Below are 23,172 nucleotides of genomic sequence, written 5' to 3'. Positions count from 1 at the left end.
TGTTTAATTTTCCCTAACTAAAAAAGAATAGATTTTTGTTCGTGATATTGAGTAATTAATATTCAGTGTAAATTCACACTTTGGTCAGTTGATGTCACAAATGTGTGGAAAAGTTATTCCTCCACCACTTTATCAGTATTCTTATAATAGTTGGAGTATAGAGAATCTATATGGAAACAGAACCCCTAAAACAAAATGATTATCTCTAAACATATTTGTTTCCATTAGGATATAGAAGTAATTAGATTAAGTAACTTAGGGAGTACATTATTTTTATTATTTGCTTACATCTTTTAATTTATCCTAAAGAGCATGAGGAAAGAAAATCCCTGGGAAGGAAGTCACAAATTTGTTTATATTGCCAGGGAAATTCTCCCTTCACTAAACACGTTTGAAACATCTGTTTAATGTCTACGATTGTTTTTCACTTACAGTAAGCTTGTCAATAAAAAAGAATAATTCAGAGAAAATATAACAGAAATTCATATTTGAATGTATTTGGGAAGAACTCAATACATCAGAACTAAAAAGCTTTCAAATAATGAAACATTTGCACTTAAAGTACATAAAATGGGAGAGAATAAACCACTAGCAAGGGGCAGAAAATGATTAGCATGGAGGGTTTTGTTTTATAATTGAAATGCATCTCTGATGCATGTATGCTATTACTAACTGTCCCTCTAGCAGTCCCATGTCCAAAAACCTAAAGTTTGAACAAGTCTATGGCTTCATAGGCTTCATAATCTCTCCCTTCCTTTAGCTGAAATCTTCATCCATCTAAAACCTCTAAATTTCTATTAATAATGTTCCTTCATGTCAGATTTGTCCAATCTTCCTCTTTTCAATTTCCTATTGACTCATCTTTTGTACTGCAAGTCTTCTTAAAATATGAATAATGATAATATAAGCAATATTTAAATGTCAACTGGGGCCTTAAATTTACATATAATCTTCATCACAATACTATTTTATTGTATTCAGTTTACAAATAAGGACACTGAGACTCAGTGAGGGAGTGACTTCTCAAAGTTGGAAGTAAGGGGCAGAGCCAGATTTGAATCTTGGTCTCTCCAAGTCCAGAGATCATGCTCTCTCCATTAAGGTATGTGGCTTAACTCATCATCTTTGGGCATCAATCTTCCCCTCATGAAGCAAGTACCAGGTATGAGACAGGATCAGTGCACCAATGGATTGTCCTCTCTCCCAATCTCCCCGTCTCTGTCTCTTGGTGAGGTTTGTCAGTTGCCAGTTCTCTATGGCAGTTAGACCAGAAGACAATATTCAGAATTTGAGAGTAGTAGAAAGAATGGCTAAACCTGTCTCTAGTAAATTTTGGATGCAAACTTTCCCATCTTAATAAATCAGATGAAATGTGTAAACTCAAACTGCATTTCCAAACATTTTGACTTTGATAAAATAATTACCCAAAACACTTATGGGAACCTCAGAAGCCAGTTTATTTAAATCACACTTTGGCTAATGCAGATATAGAGAATCAATAAATGATAGTTCTTCTAATAGACATTTGTGGATTTACTCTTTGTGGTGTTTATAACTATATACCACACAAAAACATGTTTTTAAACTTAATCCATTCCTGTGGGTAGACCTTTTGATGAGGTTAGTTCAGTTAAGATATGACCCTACTCAATCAGAATGGATCTTAATCCTATTACTAGAGTCCTTTATAAGCAGAATGAAATTGAGACAGACAGAGAGAAAGCCACAGAGGGCACAGCTAGAAGCCAAAAGTCAACAGAACCTGAAAGAGAAGGAAGAGGCCGGGAGACGCCGCCATGTGCATTGTCATGTGTTAGAGGATCCAAGAACCAATGATTGCCATCAACTAGCCCCAGAACACCAGTCTTTGGGAAGAAAGCATTGCTTTGATGATGCCTTGATTTGGTTTTCTCCTAGCTTCAAAACCATGAGCCAATAAATTCCCATTGTTTAAAGCCAACCCATTGCAACAAGGAAACTAAAACACTCCCTAATGTCCATTCTTCCCTTCCCAATAATTGATTTCACTTGTGTCATCCAAGATAATTTGAATCTGTCCACTTCAGTGTAAGGGCATTTAATGCAGAATTCTTTAATGCATTCCATCATTGTTTTTGCCAAGAGGTGCCTATACTAGGGTTCTCCAGAACCACCTCTCTCTCTCTCTGTGTGTGTGTGTGTGTGTGTGTGTGTGTGTGTGTATAGAGGAAGAGACAGAGATGCCTATACTAGGGTTCTCCAGAACCACCTCTCTCTCTCTCTCTCTGTCTCTCTCTCTCTGTATGTGTGTATGTGTGTGTATATAAAGGAAGAGAGAGAGAAAGATTGATTATAAGGAATCGGCTCACACAGCTGTGGAGGCTGGCCCAGTCCAAATTCTGTAAGGCAAGCTGCAAGCTGGAAATGAGGAGAAAGGGAATGCTGAAGTTGTTAGTACCAATTTCCCAGGGTAACCTGACTGGCTGGCAATTCCAACAATAACCAATGCTGAAGTTGAAGGAGAAATAGTTCTTCTGATGTCTGAAAAGTTTAGTCATGGCCTTTAAGACACTCCACATTGCTCAGGACAGTCTCCTTTGTTGATCATAAATGCAGTAAATGGATTATATATGCATGTGTGTGCATGTATATATATACACACACACACACACATCCCAATTTTTCTCTAAATCTAAAACTGCTCTAAAAATAGTTTATTAAAATTATAAATAATAATTTTAAAAGCCTCAGGCTCAATAACAAAACATACAAACAAAACAATGGACAGTAGAGAATTTCCTAAAGAGCTGAACCAGAGCAACTCCTGGGGAAAGGGGTTTTTCTTACTTTGAGTAGGATATGAATTCATTTCACATAAGGATGGTCATTTTTGGTAACTTATGTTTGGTAAGAAAGATGTGTAGGGATGCTGGTTAACTCTGTTGGTGGGCTCTTTGAGACTTTTACTATTCCTTACCAGGATTTGTTTTCTCCTTTGTACTTGTACCATTTCTTTACTGGGGGATTCACATGTTGCCAAGGAAAGCTAAATTCAAGAGATGACTTTTATCTCTTCCTCTGGACATAATTATTGATTGAGGAGTGAGCATTTGACATAAACTATATAGATTCAAGTCATTTCCTGGGAAAGCTGGAGAAATGAAAGAATGCTCTTGCTCCAAATGGCATTTTGTGTATAAGTGACGTAAACTCTTGCTGCCATTTTACTATCACGAGAAGGCCAGCTTAAGGAATAAGCTGGCTTATACATGTGAGAATTAAAGCTGAAAGAATAAAAAGGAAACAAAAGCAAACTCTGATAAAAACATAACTGGATTTTCTCCTAGCTCTGGAAATTTCATGATAGCCAAGCCTTCCCCCAACTACCACTTTTATTTTTTGTTATTTTAAAAATTATATTTTCCCAATGTTTTAGTTTTTCTTTAGTGTTTTGGTTTGCTTCATCTCATCCTTCCCATGCCCCCAAGGAAATTTATATTAATATCTCAATATTCATCTACCTATGCTTTCCAATAGGCTGACATAAAGATACAATCATATAAAACAAATACACACACACATACACATACAAATAACTTTGTAGTCTTTTTTGTTATTTTGTTAAAAGAAAATGGGATCACATTTTACATACATTTCTGCATCCCAAATATCTCCTGGAAATCCATGTCAGTTAAGTGGTATAGTTCATTCCTTAAAAGCTAGATGACATTTTCCTTGTGGATTGACATTTCTTTAGCGATGGGCTTTTATTTAGGAATTTTGTTTTTGTGTGCATGTGTTTTCTTTTTTGGCATGAATAATATTCTGCTATGACATCATTGTGGATTTTTTCTTTTTCATGAATGCCTTCATTCATATGAAATAAATTTGCTAGGAATATGATTAATGCGTCAAAAGATAAATATTTTAATTATATTGGATATTATTACATTTTTCCCATAATATTGCAACAATTAATATGTCCACCAATAAGAAATGAGCTTACACTCCTCTCTACAACACCACAAGCAGAAAAAATAACAAATAACACACTTTTTCTTTTTTTTTTTTTTTGTGAGTCCAAAAAGTACAAATTTTTCTCTCTCTGTCATTTTCATTCACTAGCTGCTGAGTTTTGGCATCTTCTTTTGTAGCGTTTGGCCATTTGGATTTGCTTTTGTCGAAATGGCCCAAGCACATCTTTTGGCCATTTTTCACTAGTTTACTTGTCATTTTATGGTTTATTTCTAAGGAGCCTTGATATTTATCATTGTTATTATAAATATCTTTTCCTGAATTCCCAATTTCTCAGGTTTTATTCATGTATGTCTTAAAATTCAGTGATTCAAAAATTTGTATGCAGTATGTGTACCTTTAGTTTTATGGTCACCTACTTGTCATAGAAAATTTCCCTTGCCTCTAGATTTTACAAATAGCCTCCTTGATTTTCTTGCTATATTTTACTAATTATGTGGATTTTACATATAAATCTAAAACCATTTGGCTTTTCTTTCTGTATGTGTTGGGTAACATAGAGAGCCAATTTAATTTTTTTCCAGATGAAGAAACAATTATGTCAACAGCATTTATGACTAGTCCTTATTCTTTCCCCTCAAGTTGAATTACTACATTTATCAGATATTAAATATTCATATATTCTGTGATCTATTCAAGATTCTAATTCAACCATATTGAGCTGTTTGTTCTCAAGTCAATACTGACATATGTGTTTATTTCCATAATTTTAAAAAGTATTTTCATTATAAAAACTATAATTTATTCTGATATTAAATAACTGTTAGAGATATTTTTAGGATTTTATATGTCTTCCTCACCCCTACCTACCAAAACAAACACAAAAGATTGTTGAAAATATAATTAGGCTTGGTTAAATTTAGATATATATTCACTGTGGGGGGGGGAGTGGATTTCTTTTTTTTTTTTTTTGGCTTTTATAAAGGAGGTTTATTTGGTTACACAGTTACAGTGTTAAGGCCATAAAGTGTCCAAGGTAAGGCATCAACAGTAGGAGAAAGGCCATTGGCATCCGGAAAACCTCTGTTAGCTGGGAAGGCACGTGGCTGGCATCTGCTTGATCCCAAGGTGGCATTTCAGCTCCTCTCTCAGTTCCTGGGCATTTTTCAAAATGTTGCTCCTGGGGTGTTTTGTTCTCTTTTAGCTTCTTGGGTGCAAACTCTGGACTAGCATAAGTCTGCTTTCAATGGCCATCTTCAAAATGTCTTTCTCAGCTGCAGCTGCTCTCCAAAATGTCACTGTTAGCTGTTCTGAGGTCCTTCTGTTTGTGAGCTTTTTTGTAGGACTCCAATGATTCCATTAACAGCCACCCTGAATGGGTGGGGTAACACCTACATGGAAATTATCCAATCAAAGTCCTCACCTACAATTGATTGAGTCACATCTCCATGGAAACAATCAAAGGATTCCAACATAATCATCACTAATATATCTGCCCCCACAAGATTGCATCAAAGAACATGGCATTTTGGGGGACGTAATACATTCAAACTGGCATACTCCCCCTACCACCATTTGGAATAATAAATAGGAGCAAAAGGACTTTAATATCTGTGTTTTTTTTTTAATTTTTTTTTATTGAGATTGTTCAGATACCATACAACTATCCAAAGATCTAAAGTGTACAATCAATTGCCCACGGCACCATCATACAGCTGTGCATCCATCAACACAATTAATTTTTTTTTCAATTTTTAGAACATTTTCACTACTCCGGAAAAGAAATAAAGGACAAAAAAAAAAAGGAAACTCAGATCCTCCCATACCCCTAACCACGCCCCCCTCCATTATTGATTCATAGTTTTGGTATTGTACATTTGTTACTGTTGATGAAAGAATGTTAAAATACTACTAACTGTAGTATATAGTTTGCAATAGGTATATATTTTTTCCCTATATGCCTCTCTATTTTTAACTTCTAGTTATAGTGACATACATTTGTTCTAGTTCGTGAGAGAGATTTCTAATATTTGTATAGTTAATCATGGACATTGTCCACTACAAGATTCACTTTTCCATACATTCCCATCTTTTAACCTCCAACATTCCTTGTGGTGACATGCATGACTCTGAGCTTACCCTTTCCACCACCTTCACACACCTTTCAGCACTGTTAGTTATTCTCATAACATGCTACCATCACCCCTGTCAATTTCCAAACATTTAAGTTCACCCTAGTTGAACATTCTGCTCATAATAAGCAACCACTCCTCATTCTTTAGCCTCATTTCTATGTCCTGGTAACTTATATTTCATGTCTATGAGTTTACATATTATAATTAGTTCATATCAGTGAGACCCTGCAATATTTGCAGATATGTGTCTGTCTTATTTCACTCCATATAGTGCCCTCAAGTTTTCTTCATCAGCCCATTTCTTTTAAGATGGTTTTGTTCACACACCATACATTCCATCCTAAGTAAACAATTGTTGGTTCCCCATATAGTAACATATTTGTGTATTGAGCACCATCGCCACCCTCTATATAAGGACATCTCCATTTCTTCCACAAAGGAGAAAGAGTCAAAGAAGGCAGAGAAGCAAAAGAAAAAGAAGAGAGAGAGAGAGAAAAACAAATAAAAAAAAACTTGATAGCTAGAAGGTGACAAAAGGAAAGACAGCATTAATCTAAATAGAATAAGGAGTCAGATAACATCACCAATGCTAGGAGTCCCATACCCTTCCCCTATTCCTCACCCCCCCATATGCATTTAGCTTAGGTGTATTGCCTTTGTTACATTAAAGGAAGCATAATATAATGTTTCTGTTAATTCTAGCCTCTAGTTTGCATTGATTGTATTTTCCCCCCAATCCCACCCTATTTTTAACACCTTGCAATGTTGACATTCATTCGTTCTACCACATGTAAAAACGTATTTGTACCTTTTATTACAATCATTGAACACCCTAGTTTTCCTTGAGTTACACAGTCCCAGTCTTTATCATTTGTCTTTTGTTCTGTAGTCCCACATGGGCCCAGCCTTCCTCTTTCAACCATATTCACAGTCATCCTTGTTCAGTGAACTTACATTGCTGCGCTACTATCTCCCAAAATTGTTTTCCAAATCTCTCTCTCCTGTCTTTTCCTTTCTGTCTGCAGTGCTTCTTTTAGTGTTTCCTGTAGAGCAGGTATCTTGTTCACAAACTCTGTCATTGTCTGTTTGTTAGAGAATATTTTAAGCTCTCCCTCATATCTGAAGGATAGTTTTTCTGGATATAGGATTCTTGGTTGGTGGTTTTTCTCTTTCAGTAGCTTCAATATATCATACCACTTCCTTCTTTTCTCCCTGGTTTCTACTGAGAAATCCACACATAGTCATATCAAGCTTCCTTTGTATATGATAGATCGCTTTTCTCTTGCTGCTTTCAGGATTCTCTCTTTATCTTTGGTGATTGATAATTTGATTATTAAGTGTCTTGGCATAAGCCTACTCAGATCTATTCTGTTTGGAGTACACTGCACTTCTTGGATCTGTAATTTTATGTCTTTCATAAGAGATGGGAAATTTTCATTGATTATTTCCTCTATTATTGCTTCTGCCCCTTTTCCCTTTTCTTCTCCTTCTGGGACCCAATGACACATAAATTGTTGCTTTTCATTTTGTCTTTTAAGTTCCCAGAGATGTTGCTCATATTTTTCCATTCTATTCTCTATCTGTTCTTTTGTGTGTAGGCTTTCAGGTGCCTTGTTCTCTATTTCCTGAGTGTTTCCTTCTGCCTCTTGAGATCTGCTGTTGTATGTTTCCAGTGTGTCTTTCATCTCTTGTGTTGTGCCTTTCATTTCCATAGATTCTGCCAGTTGTTTTTTTGAACTTTCAGTTTCTACCTTATGTACATCCTGTGTTTTCATTATACAGTTCAGCTTTTGCACCATATCTTCCCTAAACTTTTTGAATTGACTTATTATTAGTTGTTTCAATTCCTGCATCACAGTTGAAGTGCAAGTTTGTTCCCCTGACCAGGCCATAACCTTATTTTTCTTAGTGTAGGTTGTAGTTTTCTGTTGTCTAGGCATGGTTTCCTTGGTTACCCCAATCAGGCCTCCCCAGACCAGAATGGGCTGAGGTCCCAGAATGAAGAAATATTCAGTATCCAGTTTCCCTGAGGATGTGTCTTAGAAAATTGGTATACCCTGTGATGCCTCAGGTCACTGTGCTTTTCTGCCCAGCAGGTGGTGCCTGTTAGCCTGTAATTCTTGACTAGTGTAAGATGTGGCTGTTTTTCCCCAAGTTCTGAATGGAAGTAGAGCTGGGCCCCATCCCTTTCATCTTAGAGAAGATAGACTCCCTAGGAGGAGGTCATTAGTATGTCAGTGGTCTCTCTGCCTGTGCTATACCCTTGTCTTGGTCACAGCACTGGGAACTGAAAATGGCTGAGGCTTTCTTCACTGAGCTGAAAAAGGAACAGCGAGTCCCCTTCAGAGCTAGTCTGAGGTGACCCTCTGGCTCTCCAAGGTCAGTCGTCACCCAAAGCCTCTGTCTGCTTGTTGATGATTTGTACCTCGTAGTGAGCAGTTCACACTTGCTACTAACCCCAGTTGGAGCTCAGCTGAGCTATATTCGCTTGCTGGGAGAGAGCTTCTCTCTGGCACCAGGAGGCTTTGCAGCTCCAGCTGTGGGGGGAGGATCTCCCAATTTGGATCCACAGGTTTTACTTACAGATTTTATGCTGTGATCACGGGCATTCCTCCTAATCCAGATTGGTGTATGATGAGTGGATGGTCACTTTTGTCCCCCCACAGTTATTCTGGATTATTTACTAGTTGTTTCTGGTTTTTCTTTTAAGTTGTTCCAAGGGGACTACTGAGCTTCCACCCCTCTCTATGCCACCATCTTAGATCCCTTCAAGAGTGGATATTTTTATTTTTTGAAATCTTTCCTGCAAAATTATGATATATCCTATTTAAAAAGTTTAGATCTTGCTTTCCTTCTTTCAAAAATTTTATAGGATTTTGTTTTCTGCCTTTCTTGGTAAAGTTTTCCAAGATTGTTGTATTTTGGACATTACAAATGTAATATTATCTCCCCGTTTCTTTTTTAGGTACTTACTCCTAGAATGAAAAAAAAAAAAATGAAACTATTGAATTTTGTGTATTTATCTTGAAACTAGCCACACTGCCAAACTCTATTATTTCTAGAAATGTTTCTTTACCTACAGATCATATTCTCAGAATCACATACTCAGCAAATACTATAGTATTATATTTTTTTCTCAATGTTTCTACCAACTTGTTTCATTTTCTTATCTAATTAATCTTGTCATTACATAGTTTTTCTTACATATTTGAACCATGCCAATGCCAAATAATAATAATGATGAAATGATTGTCCATTCTATTTCCTGTGATGAAATGAAAGAGCTTTTGTGTTTAGAATAATATTTCCTAATATATTTGCTAAACTGTCATGGTTATATTTAAGAAGTTTATGACTAATACTATTTAGTACAAAGCTGGTAAATTTTATGCATTTCCCTCATTCACTAACATGAGTTTCATTTTCTTTTATTTGCAATAAAAATCATTTTAAATGATAATATTTCACTTATCTTCAATCCATACAATTATAAAGTTTATAAGGATGTTTAAAAATAGTGGCATCAATTCTCAACCCTTACACCTTATATGTGATTTTAATGTTTCAGTAGTCTAATTTTAAACTAGTAACTTAAAATAAAATCAAGTTGAAATCTATTCCAGTTTATTCAGCTTTATCAGTGAGTGCAGTTGTTATAGTTTAACAAGAGATTCTCTTTTTAAACTTGTAAGGAATGTAGTAGTGATTTATTGTTATTTACAAATTTTAACATATGAGAGAAAATGACTATTATTATAATTAAAAAGTTGTCAGTGTCCTATAATATTCTGAAACTATTTTGAATATTTTGACTTGAGGGTCTTTGCTGATAGACAATTCAAGATTTTAGGTTAAAAGAATGGAATTCACAATAAATGTATTATAATCTGTACTTTGCATAAATGCCATTATTTCATGCATGCATGATGGTAATGACTTTTTTCATACTTAGAACATTAGGATTTTATGCCTCTTTTTTCACTTGTCTCATATATTTCTTTGACATAGATTTAACTTTAAAATCAATAACACTTAATAGAAAAAATATACTAACTTTAATCCAGAAATTTCACTCAAGCATATTTTTACATTCGCAATATGGATACATTCGTCAATAATATATATTATTATATAAGGAAATCATTGTATTTAATAAGCTGTGAAGATCAAAATTGTTATTTTGGGGCCTAAAATTTTATCTTCACAAACCAAAGATTTTCTATTATTAATTTGTTTGAATAAATTACATAAAAATTCAGCTTTGTGGTGTGTGTGCATGTGTATGCATGTGTATATATGTTCTCAGTTTTTGTGCATTGCATTAGGCTACAAGTTTAGGATCTTTGATACTGAAAAAACTCAATGCATTTTCTAAAGCATCTGACATTTTCCAGGAAATAATTCATATTAGGCTAATATGGTTGATAATTTACCATGGATTTAAAGAATCTCCACATATAATTCTATATGAATTTCTTCAGACTTGGTGAAGTAGCACCAGGATCTTAAACCATAAAGAGCACTTAAACAGTAATGACAGAGTCAGATAATAATTACTTGCAAATTAGGGTAATAAATGTTAGAATCATGTAGTGTTTGATTGTTGTAGTTGACTTATTAAACATGCCCCCAGTTTTAACAGGAAAATATAAATGTTGATATTTTATTGAACTTTTTCTTGGTTTTACCATACTTAATTATCTACACAAAATCCTTATCCATCTAAAAGTTATGGGGAAAATATTCCATTTCAAATGAGAGAAAATATAGACAATTTCTTCCACCCATGCTAAAATTGTCAAAGCTTTCAATTGGCTATTTGAAAGAACCTAATTCTAACCTATCTGGTAGAGAATCTTACAGAATATAATATAAAATTTCTTGCTTGAAATATCAGGTGTGTTTATTGTGAATTTGTCATGTAAGATTTTAAAAAAATGCTGTGCATCTAGGAACAAATTGCCCCCATCATTAGAGTGGTAATTGCTACGGACCAAATAGCCAAATGCAGAAATGCTAAGCACTATATAATTAACCAACCATGAAATAATTTGGCTGGCATCATGAAGTCTACTTTACTGACAAATGATAATGACAATATTCAGCTTCAAAATACAGAAAGCTTAATTAAATTTTCAACTCAAATAAATTATATTTTCTAAGTGTCCAAAGGAAGCAGCAGTCCAGAGTAGAAGACCAAAAATTCCAGAATTTCTAGAATAACTGGAGCTTCCATATTATAATTATATATAGTGGTAAATATATATAGCAACTATTTGAAGTGCTAATAAAAGAATTATTTATATATAGTGTGTGTGTGTATATATATATATATAAAATGTGTTATAGTTCCATGTTAAATGGAGACTTTGATTATTATATGACATCATTATATGACAGCCATACACCATTATTTATCCTAGACTGGCAGTTTTATATAGTTTTATTATTTTCAACAATGTTGATTCACTACATGCATTACTTAATAAGGTTTCAGTTTTAAACTCTGAGTCTTTTCTTTTAAGTACTTTAGAAAATTCTGAATTTTTCTGAACTTCTGTTTCAAAAAAAAGTCACTAATTGTGGAGAAAGCACATTATGACTTATTGAATAAGAGATGGCCTTGGAAAGTTCCCCCTCAAATACAAAAATACCTCCATGTGACTTTTATTCAACTATTTTCTATGAAGAAATTAATTCAATTTAGGGTTATCTCTATTTCAAAAAACAATGAAATTGTCATATTAAATATGTTAAACTTTTCTGAGTGCTTTTTCTTCCTGTTTTCCTTGACGGCTAATATTTGCCATTGTCATATTTATCTAGTCATTTTATTTTAATTATACTCACAATTATACAGAATTTTACTGTGCATTTTGTAATGGAACTTAAAAATTATATAATTTAACACTCTTGTTGTATTATCTTATTGTGCCAGTTTGAGTGTATTGTGTCCCCCAAATGCCATTATCTTTGTGGTCTTGTGTGGGGCAGGCGTTTTGGTGATGGTTGGATTTGCTTGGAATGTGCCCCACCCAGCTGTGGGCAATAATTTTGATGAGATGTTCCCATGGAGGCGTGGCCCCACCCATTTGGGGTGGGCCTTGATCGGTGGAGCTATATAAATGAGCTGACTCAAAGAGGAAAGAGAGTGCAGCTGGGAGTGATGTTTTGAAGAGAAGCAAGCTTGCTAGAAAGGAACGTCCTGGGAGAAAGCCGTTTTGAGGTCGGAGCTTTGGAGCAGATGCCAGCTGCCTTCCTAGCTAGCAGAGGTTTTCTGGACGCCATTGGCCATCCTCCGGTGAAGGTACCCCATTGCTGAAGTGTTACCTTGGACGCTTTGTGGCCTTAAGACTGTAACTGTGTAGCGAAATAAACCCCCGTTTTATAAAAGCCTATCCATCTCTGGTGTTTTGCATTCTGCAGCATTAGCAAACTAGGATACTTATGTTCACATATATGTTTTAATTTTAAAATGGACTAAAAAAGTAATCGACTCAACAAATAAATTAAAAAAATAAGACAAAGTTGGCAGAAACTCATATTGAAGTTTTTAAATACACTTCAAGATTTCTTTCAATGCATACACGCACAGGTACCACCTGCATGCACACACATAGTCACAATTTTACAAGGGCCAATACCATACATTTTGTATTTTTTGCCATACTTTTCCACTTGCTATATCATAGACATATTATGTAAATAAATGGATATATAGCTTATACTTTTAATAGAAGTGTAATATTCCATTGTGTGATTGTGCCATAATATTTTAGCCACTTCCGTTATAAGAATAAGGCTGCGATAATATAGTTGCAAATACATATTGGCATCCTTGTCTATTACCTACTGTAGGTAAAATTTGAAAAGTGAAAGTTTTAGTTAACAAAACTTACTCATATTTACAAATAAGAAAACTGAACCCCAAAGAGGCAAAACCTCCCACAGATTTACATTCTTACCTTTATGTTAGAACACATTTCATTCTACTGAAGTTAAGGTTTATGTATTTGTCTCTGCAATTCCACATTTAAGCTGAGTCCTTAGGTTCCTGTCTTATTCATGTGTAGGAAATCTTTCCCTTTCAACATCACCCTTCCAATTGTGGCTTCTGCACCCTCCTATTTACACTGAATGTATGTGTCCCCTCCTCACTAGATTGCAAAATCTTTGAGGACAGAGACTGCCTTATTTTTCTTGAATTCCTGGCCCCTGGCATAATGTCAGGCTTAGTAGACTGCCAGCAGTGGCTTATGGAGGGATGGATGCTTTAGGTTTAGGAACAGGGTTAGTATCCCTTCCTCTCAAACCTAATTTGATAGGACAAATAAAAAGGCAGGAGAAGCAGGGTTGGGGCCTTTACCCTGAAAATTCTCTAATTTTGATCTTTTTGCTTAGAGATAGATAATATTTGGGAAATTTCGATGCCTTTAGTTTGAGGTAGATCTATATTTTTCAGAAAATTGACACAAAAAGTGGTGAGAATGACATATAAATTTTGATCAAGGTGGAAGGATCAAAGGATATTTAGCTTTCTTACTTGGCTGCCACACTAAGTTGCTAAGAAAAGAGAAATGAAGTGCAGAAACCTAAATTCTACATTTGGCAGGATTTTATTCATTATAAATCTTGGGAACATGCAGGATATATAGGGAAAAGATTCTCCACATTTTTAGAAACCTTTCCCACGTTAATTGTTGAGGATAATTTTGATCAAAGAGTAGAGGTTTCTGATTAAAACGACATGAAGACGGTAGAAGCCCTGTAGGAACAAGAACTGAGCAAGCCACACGTGTGAAGACAACTTTAGACTGCCATACAAATTTGAAATAGTCCAGGCTGATGTTTGTAGCAATGTCACGGTTGAAAGTAGACTCTCAGGTAGTATTAAAGAAAACTGGGGCGAGCAGGCTATATATGAATTAATCATGTTAAAGTGTCATCATGGGAGGCTCCCAGACAGCAATGTTTCTATGCAATTCTGAAACATCTGCAGGGATCTTTACCAGATTGATTGTCTTTTTTGCAGCTTTTGTAGAAAGCTGTTCAGTAGCACAATATCAGCTGCCTAGCCTGCATCATCATGGCATTTCTCATGTGCCAGAGGGTTTATATTGCCAGAAACCATATTGATCCACTTTATCTGCTTTACCTTTATAGAGCATTTCACATCTTTGTTGATAACACTGGCTGAGTTGCTGCAGGACAGAAGGATTGTTCACAATATATTGCAATGAAGGTTGTCAAGTGTCTTTAGAATACAGTGAAATTGACAAGAAGTACAGCTTATGATTCTGAATACATTGACAATAGCCCTTTAAGATGATTGTCTCAAATATACAGAGTATATTTAGTTTGAATCCAATCTGTAAATTTCTCAACTACTGTCTCAGTCCTACTGTATGATGTGACATTTCAGAATGCATTCCCTTTAATAAAAGCATGCTGTTATACCTTTTTTGTTGCTATGGTTAATAAAATTTAAAATTTCCCCTTGGACAGGATTGTCATGTTTTACTGGGTAGATTGTATCTTTTCCCCCAGGCTTCAAAATCTACATTTGTCAGCTTTGTTCAGCTGCTTTTATCAGACAAATAATTCTGCTTTGCTTTGAACAACTCAAGTTATTTTATTTACTTATCAATCTATTTATTTCTATGGATTGCCATCAATACCACTGACCTCTCCCCTGGATATATGTCAATTTTCAGTCACACTATTTTATCATTCAGATGTGGCTATGGGTCTATCCCAAATTAAGGTATGATTACATAATTATAATAACTTTATGCATGTAATTTAAAGAGTAGAATAAATTCTACAGAACTTGTTCCTGTCTGGAGAGAACCACTTTAACTTATTTTGGGGCAGCCAACCATAACTCTAATTAACATGCTTATAATTATTTTAATATTTCTTTCAATTGTGTGTATAATCTCTTAACTTTTCTGTCTTGAAAATACTTATTTATTTTCCTCCTTTCCCTTGCTTATACCACCCCACCACACGCACTCTTCTTGTTCCTCAAAATTTATTTATTTATTCATTTCTAGTAGATTAAAAGTAATAAATGATGGTAATGAAAACACTCTCTACATGTTATATAGCAGAAGTAAACCTTTTCTTTCTTACACTGTTGTTTTTTCTGAAAGAAATAGTCTGTTTGCTTGTTTGCTTTCTTAGTTTTCTGTGTACTTAACATTAATATAATCCCAAATTCTCTTCCTTGTAATTTCATCTCTTCCATTTTCTCTTTTCTTGCTTCCTAAAAATCTCATTATTTAGTTATTATTCTTCCTGGACTGGTCCTCTAACTGTCTTTTTATTCTCATTATCCATTCCTTTGTCTTAGCTTTCTCATTTTCCACGATATTCCTCAATATTCTCTTTCATCACTTCTGTTAGCTTTATCCAATTTCCAAGTCCATTTCTGTTTTAAAAAATTCTTTCATTACCAAGTTTCCATTTTTATAACCATAACTCTTATTGGATTAGACTATAAATGCAGACTATGTCATTCAATATATTATTTAGTATTCCCTATACATAAACTACATAAGAGGATTTTCTAAGGAATTAAGTGCTGTGAAAACCTACCACAAATATCATGAAAAGCTGTAATGAACACCTTATTCAGTGCCTCATCTCTAGAATTTAGTATAATATGTTATACATATGTTTTAGAACAGAGGAAGAGAATGATTTTTAATTGATTGCATGAATTTCTGCTTGACAATTGTTTCAGTCATAAAGGCAAGAAGAAAGATATATGTAAATCAGGTTTCAGTGTTATTAAGGAATGCTCAAGGAAGAGACAGCTTCAGCAATTTTGTTATTCCACTCTTGCAATTATGGTGGAGACAGATTATGACCTTTGTTTGCTAACTCTCTAAAGTGTTCTACAATTTAACCACTTCTGACAACATTGTTTAAAAATTGAACTCATTAGATGGCCACTTAAATTTATTAACTGACAGTCTATAACTTGTCAGTCACAGTTTTGTTTAATTTCTGTAACTCAAAATTTTCTACTACCTTTAGGTATGGTAAACTAGAGAAGATTTTTAAAATCATTATTAAACTCGGTATTTCCTTACAAACATCAATTGAAAGAATAAAGAACAGAGAGAAAAATAGTCACTAATGTGTATTTTGTGTCTACCCTCATTTGGAAAAGGCATAAAAATTTGCTAAAGATATAAATGGCTGTGTTGATGCATCTTTTGTCAGTCAGCTATCTGCTTCTGTTTAATATTACAGAAAACACAGATAGTCCCCCCAAGCATATAAGTCAAACAAAATGGAAGATATTTTAGTTTACAATGCCCATATTGTTGTTCATAATTTCTGTATCCTGTCATATATTTTTATTCAGAATGCATCATTGACTTGAATGGGCAATTCAGTATATGGATCGATGGTGGGATATGGTGAATAGTTCTAAACAGAACCCAAAGATAAAATAGCTTGTGGCTAAATGGCTTATCTAAAACATTAATCCACCTGTTCAAATTAAGCCAATATATGTCTCAAGAAAATAAACTACAAGTAAATAAAACTGAATGAAGAAACAATGCCCATATTCTCTCTGCAAATGTGAGTTATAAAATCATCATTGCTTTTTGTTTGTTTGTTTATTCTAAAGGGCTGTTTCTATGGTTTTCCACATTTAAAATGGTTATCTTGTGATAAACAGTCAATCTTGTGATACTCGATCTGAATTACTTTAATTTTACATTATTCTATAAAATAGGCAATAGAGATAAACAAATATATTCCCCAATACATTCTATATGAATCTTAGATGTTATCAGCAATACACATTACATCCAATTCTCCTTCCAAATGAAGACTGAGCAATTGACACACATAAATAGAGCAGGCAGTATAGAAAAGGAGCACCAAGCAGGAGGGTGGGACATTCAGGAACCTGCTATTCTTTTCTGTTACCCTAGGTGTGCTGGTTTCGATACATTATGTCCCGCCAAAAGCCATATTCATTAATTCAATCCTGTGGGGGCAGATGTATTATGCTGATTATGTTGGAAACTATTGATTGAGTCTTCCATGGAGATGTGACCCACCCAACTGAGGGTAATACCTTTGGTTAGATTATTTGCATGGAGGTGTCACCCTGCCTATTCAGCATGGGTCTTAATTAGTTTTACTTTAAAAAGAGCAACACAGGCCCAGATGCTTCCTTGCTTTCGATGATGCTTAAACATGCTTGGAGAGACGCAACTTGAGAAAAGGAAGCAAGAATACAGCTGCAGCTGTGATAGACATTTTGGAGACGGCGGTTGAAAGCAGACTTTTGCTGACACTGGGTGTTACTAGCCCAGAGTTTGCCCTGAGAAGCTAAGCCTAGAGACATTTTGGAGGATGCCATTTTGAAATGCAACCTGGGAGCCAGCAGACGCCAGCCATGTGCCTTCCCAGCTAACAGAGGTTTTCTGGACACTAATGGCCTTTCTCCAGTGAAGGTATACTCATGTTTAGGCCTTGGTTTGGACACTTGTATGGCTGTAGAACTGTAAATCTGTAACCAAATAAACCCCCTTTATAAAAAGCCAATCCATTTCTAGTGTTTTGTAAAACAGCAGCATTAGCAAATCGGAACACTAGGTCACCAGGTCTTCAATACCAAGTAAGTAAAGAATGTCATTCTCTAATGTCTGAAACCTCTTTTATATTAGCATTTAAAAGTTGAAGGTCATATATAGGGTATAACTTAGCAAATTGGAAACAGCTTTAAGTATTCATGTTGCTTAAGTAATGACTGATCCAAGATAATAATACATTTTCCCCAAATACAGAAATTTAGAAGGTGCAAAATTTGAAAAAGACATAACTAGAGATTAAGGTTTGGAGTGTCTGATCAACACCTTGAGAGTATTCTCTCAGGTGAGCTAAGGACATAGAGAAAAGGTATCATATAACTTCCTACAGAAATTCCCTCTTTTTTTGGTATCTAGAACACCATTTCCTGGTTCTCTTCCATCTCAGTTCACTAATTAAGACACTCTATATTCATCACCTTCTTTTCTTTTGCCAAATCCTAAAAAATGAAAGTTTCCCATGCTTCTGTTCTTATTCATTTTCATTTCTTTTTTTCCTTGTGAAAAGGGACTTTCATCATTTCTAATACCAGTCAATACTACCTATAATTATAATGAATAAAACTTTATCTCTGGGCTTGGCCTTTCTCCTATCTCTAGTTTATGCATTTAGGTAGTATGTAAATAAAGCATCATAAGTTGCTACATGAATGCCCTGCAGATAATAACGAATTAAACATGACCAATCATACTCATTTTCTTTCCCTGGTTAAGAGTATTATCAGCCATTCATTTGCTCAATGAAAAAAATGTAGCAATTGCTCAGTTACAATCTTTTCTATGTCTAAAAACACTCTTTCATTGGTTTTTCCTTTTTTCTCCCAACTCTCAATAGCGTTTCCGAATACGTTTTATTTCTCCCTAATAATCTTAACGTACTCATCTTACAGCTCTTGATTTCATTGTCTTTTCTCTCCAATCCATCGATCATATAGCTTCCAGAATTTCCTCTCAAAAACACCAGATTTAATTGTTACATTTCTGCTTCTAATCTTTTAATTTTCCCTAATTAGCTTTGAATAAATTCAAAGCATTCTTTGTAACATAGACTAAATTATCTTCAGAGTTTCCTCTCTATGTCTTCTCATCCCAAAATCTGGTCTCACTGAATTAATGACAGTTTTCTCAAATGTCATTAATGGACAAATCTAATAAGCATCTACTTCAAACTTCAGTTCAAGTATTACAGCCCCTCTGTGGCTTTGTAAGTAACACCATCACTCAATGTATTCCTGAATATTTCCCCCTGGTACATTATGATAATCTTTGATTTTCACACCTGATGATAAGTATATGCTTATGTGGCAGCCAAGCTGACCAGACAGTGAGCACTTAGAATATAGGAATCATTTGAATCTCATTTTTGTAATTCTTGTATTGAACTGGCCCATTAAAGGTATTAAATACATTTTAGCCATTTGATTATCAAATACGATGAAACTCCTTATCAAAACTGATGTTCATCTGATTGGGTGAACCACACTAGATTGATAGTTGTACCATTTATTTTATGAGACATTGAAAAACTGAGCTCCTTTAGACACCTTTTGATTTTTCCAGTTGAAAAAAAAAAAAAATCAATCATCTTTCCAGAAAAGGGTGAAGAATGCCCTTGGGGTCCTAGCTAACATTCTACCTATCAACAAAATGGGCTCAATATCCCGAGGCGAACTCTCACAGAGCACTCATCTAATAGCTGCAGAATTACCCAGACTGATGTTTACCTCCATTATAGAGCACTTTAACGGGTGCCTATGGCATGAAATATACACTATAGGACCAAATTCTCATCTCTTCACTGTGTGCAGCTCAGGGATAACTGGACTGTTAAGAAGAAAACATTTTGTGTGGTTTCTTACTAACATCTCTGAGTAGTTTTCATGCTGTTTCAATGTCATTTAATTCTGGGGAGGGAGCAGAAGCAGCAATCAGCAGGTTAGGATTAGAATTAATAAGGTCCATATTGATCTGACACGGTTCTTTACTCAGAGTTCTGGTCAGAGTCAAATGTAACACTTCTTCAGTTCTACCTTCAGTTGTCTACAGGGACCATCATTGAAAGATGTGTGAGTTGCAAAATGTTAGTCATCTAACATTTACTCAAAATATGCTGACAAAAATTGACCCTCTTAGCTATAAATCTATAATACTAATAATAGCAGCTTGAAAAAATGGTATATTATTTTTCCATGCTCCTTACTTAACAGCAGGATTTAAATATGCCATTTTATAACAAAATCTACATAAATGTGTGGAATCAATTGTACTGTATATTTTATTTTGTGACATTCTTTTTTAATTGAATGCTTATTTTTATGTCCAGTAATAAAGTTGGGTGAGAAAACAAAATAGTATCCATTTGCTTTTATATTTATTCCACATTATTTTTCTGAGAACTCTGAGTGAGAATTCACTGTAGATAATTAGATTTTAATCAATAGTCTTAGGGCAAAAGCAAGAAATTTTAGTCAGTAGAGAATAATTAGCAAAAATGCAAGACATGAAACTGTACAAACATATACAGAATAAATGGCTCAGCTCAGAAGTGAAGCCAGAATGTTCATTAAGGACTTATTTTATTTAACAATTGTAGTGATTCCACTTAGTGTGAATGTTAGAATCCTATCCCCACTCTCAACATCATACTATGATGCTCCTCTGATTAAGTTGAATAGATATACTCCAATTTTCATTTGATTTCTTTTTAAATGTGTAAATATATGATTCAAAATATTTTAGTCCATATCATAGTCACACTGAAATATATAATCCATAGGCTGAGGGGGAATGAAATGAGGTTGGAGTGATACATGGGAACCAGTCTCTGAAGACCCTTGGAAGACATATTTTAAAGTTCAACTTATCCTAAGGATAAGGGAAAGCCAATGATATTTTGATGACATTAAATTTCGTTTTAGTGGGGTTATTTAAGCTGCCACATAGAGAATAAAAAAGAAGGGAGCAAAACTGATAGAGGGGATAAAGACTGTTTTAGGAATCTCAGCAGAGGTTGATTTTGGCATGACCTAATCATTTGGTGGTAGTCATAAAGAATAGGCATGGATTTATGAGATTTATATGGGTTAGGAGGAGAGAGAGAGAAATAATTGATGACTCCTGATCTTCTGTCTTGCCGCCTGCATGAACAGTGCTGGTGTACACAGGGTTAGGGGACCATGGAGAAAAAGCAGGTTTGGAAAACCCCAACTGTGGATTCCTTCAGAAATAGATGCTGAGGCAGGAATTCAAGTGGTTTAGTAGGGAAGTGATCCCAGGAAATACTGATAGGGGAGAAGAAGGTGCAATCAGGAAGGAAAGCCACCATTGAAGGGTCTGTTATCTAATAAGTTACCACTTACCAGATACTGCAGTGAAATTTTAGTCTTCTTCATGGGTAAAAGATGTGAGAGAAAAGGGAGCTAGAGCTAGTATGTATAGACCATTGTTTGAGAACTTCTTCCTGGAGATGTTAATTCCCTCACACTTCAGATCTGTGTGCGGATGGAAAGTGGGCTCCAGACATCAGAAAACCTGTGTTGGCAATTCAAAGTGGAGCCAGTGTGCACCGGAGGGGAAAGGGTGAGGAGATATGAATGGGATACCAACATCATCTGCCACAAGTTGAATTGAAAAAGGAAAAAGTATTAATTTGAAATACAGGAGATTGGAATTTCTCAGAAACCAATACAAGAATTCCAAGAAGGAGGAAGCCTTCATTTTGAATCCTCAGAAATCAGGTGGGATATAGACTAAAAAGAAAACTGTACAGGTACAGATGCATTTTTAAATATGATTTTTGCATGAAAATTTTCAGAGTAGTAGTAACAGTGGAGTTCATAGATTACATATTATTTTTCCAATTTTGTCCTTTTGGTTTTGGTATACTCAATTTTAAATAATTTCTTTATTTTATTTATTGATGTTGTAATGGTTACTACAGCTTACTAACATCCAGTTCCCCTCTACTTTTGGACACATGAAAAGATAGCACTCCCTTACACTTTAAATTTAGGTGCAGCTAGATGACTAGCTTTGGCCAATTATGCCATGCCTTAGATTAGTCCTCTTGTAGTTTTACAATCATGCAAATTTTTTTACTTATGCAACTACATTGTAAACTCCCAACCAGGTGTCATATATTCTAATGTTTGGGATCAATTAGTGCATTTAAAGAAGGACTGGGCTTCTAAAAATTCTCTAATCATGATTTAAAATTTTTTAATGTAAGTTAATAAACAGAGCTATCAAATTAATGAAATATCAATCCACAATTGATATTTTCTCTTACATGATTTATTTTCAGTAAGAACACAAAGACTTAAAATGTACCACATTGCTATCTTTTAAAATATTCAGAAAAATGATGAAAAGGAAATTTTTGGCTTGATGTTTCCGGATAATTTCACCCCATCTCTATTTAACTTTATATAGATTCATAATTCATATTCAAGTATATTCTCTTAGTGTCTAAAAAATTCTTTATTTTATATTAGACACAACTGGAAGATGAACTCATTCTTTTAGTACTATTTAAAAACAAATCATAATATAAGAACAACATTTCTCATCTACAGCTTTGCATTCACATGGTAATTTTACATTGTGGGGACTTAATACAAAGAATGTAAGGAATAAAACAACCTTAATTTTGATTTTGCCAACTATAAGATATGAGAACATTTAAATCTTTACTTACTAGGCTTTAAATTATTTCCTTCTAAAATTGCAGTGTTTTTCATATAAGTTATTGATCATAGTCTTTCCTAAATTAAGTTTCAAAAAATAAGGGATAACATAAATCTCTGGGTTCAACAATTATTGCATGGCAATTTTTCTAAGTTATTTGTTAATGAAATTACGGGAAAGATATTTTGCAAATATTTATTCAATGCTTACAAAGGAACATCAAAGAACGACACCTTGCACTTTCATCAATATTCTCTAAATATTTTAAAAGACAGTTATGTGGTACATTTTAAGTCTTTGTGCTCTTACTGCAAGATAAATCCTTGACCTCCCGAAGTTTATGTATTCGTAGAGGGAGACAGAAAAATAACTAATAGGATTTTATATATGCTGATTGCCATTATTATAATAACATTAATTAAATGGTAGGGGACACAGTTAGAGAATGACTAGGTAGGAAGATGATATTAAATAGGCATTTTCAGAAAAGGCCTCAGTCTACAGAGCAGTTTTGATGAACACATGCAGGAATGCCTAGATAGTCCAAGAAATAATTAACAGATGTGGGCACTTTGAAGGAAATATTTGGGGATTGTTAGAGGTCCCATAAAAGTAGATTAGGAACAAATCTGAAAAGTAATCACTTTCATTGACACCTGACTTTCCTTTTTTTTTAATCTCTGATTTTGTGTCCTCTGGAGAAACATGAGGTAAATATGCACATTTTGATTTTTATAAAACAATTTACATTATATTTAACAAATAACTGGTGAATT

This window comes from Choloepus didactylus, chromosome 12 (genome assembly GCF_015220235.1).
Source record: "Choloepus didactylus isolate mChoDid1 chromosome 12, mChoDid1.pri, whole genome shotgun sequence".
Classification (NCBI taxonomy): Eukaryota; Metazoa; Chordata; class Mammalia; order Pilosa; family Megalonychidae; genus Choloepus; species Choloepus didactylus.
The sequence above is the reverse complement of the archived record's forward strand: the minus strand, read 5'-3'. Positions refer to the sequence as shown.